The 1032-nt window shown below is 37.0% G+C and overlaps 1 non-coding gene across 1 annotated transcript; it reads right to left on the reverse strand.

Annotated features, from left to right (window-relative positions):
* Positions 1-670: 670 nt before the first annotated feature.
* On the reverse strand, positions 671-776 carry LOC128279553 (small nucleolar RNA R71). The gene has a single exon (XR_008269755.1). It is a non-coding gene; the product is annotated as a small nucleolar RNA R71 (small nucleolar RNA).
* Positions 777-1032: the final 256 nt, after the last annotated feature.

Raw genomic sequence — 1032 nt, forward strand, 5'->3', positions numbered from 1 at the left:
TTTAGCCATTTATTTTTTCTTGCAATTTAATTTAATTTTATTATTATTATTATTATTTATTAACATACTCTTTCTTTCTCTTGGCAGGTTTTTATAGTTTATGACTAGAAGAAACCCTTCGGGACCATTACTTTTTGATGAAGAAATTGATCGTACAGTTCGTAGAAACCAAAGAGAAATAAGGCGCAGCTTAAGATACACGGAGAACAAGCAAGAAGACGATACTCAACCCCTCATCAAGAGATAGTGAAAACCAAGGCAATCACTACCTCCTGCAATCTATGCTAATCAAAATCTGCTCCACGCACTATGTATGATTATGCTAAACCTTCTTTAACAGGAACTGAATCTAGTATAGTTAGACCTGCTGTAGCTGCAAATACTTTTGAATTTAAACCTAACACTATTCAGATGATACAGCAATTTGTTCAGTTTGATGGTTTGAAGGATGAAGATCCCAACACTCACTTAGCAAACTTTCTGGAATTCTGCGATACATTTAAAATCAATGGCGTTTCTGATGATGCCATTCATCTTCGAGTGTTTCCCTTTTCATTGAGGAACAAAGCTAAACAGTGGTTGAACTTGTTACCACGAGGATCAATTACTACTTGGGAACAAATGACCAAAAAAGTTTTACTAAAATATTTTCCGCCGGCTAAAATGGCTAAATTACATAAACATATCTCTTCTTTTGTACAGATGGATTTAGAAACACTCTACGATGCATGGGAGAGATGTAAGGACCTTTTGAGAAGGTGCCCTTACCATGGGTTACCGCTTTGGCTCCAAGTACAAACATTTCACAATGGTCTGAACCCTTCGACTCGGCAAATGGTTGAGGCAGCGGCGAGTAGAACCATCAACAATAAAACACCGGAAGATGCCTATGAGTTTATAGAAGAGATGTCACTGAATAACTATCAGTGGCAAGTCATGAGGACAAAGCCTACGAAAATAGCTGGCGTTTATAACGTCAATTTGGTCACCATGCTCTCTAATCAGGTAGAACTCTTAAATAAAAAGATTGAT

This window comes from Gossypium arboreum, chromosome 8 (genome assembly GCF_025698485.1).
Source record: "Gossypium arboreum isolate Shixiya-1 chromosome 8, ASM2569848v2, whole genome shotgun sequence".
NCBI classification, from domain to species: domain Eukaryota; kingdom Viridiplantae; phylum Streptophyta; class Magnoliopsida; order Malvales; family Malvaceae; genus Gossypium; species Gossypium arboreum.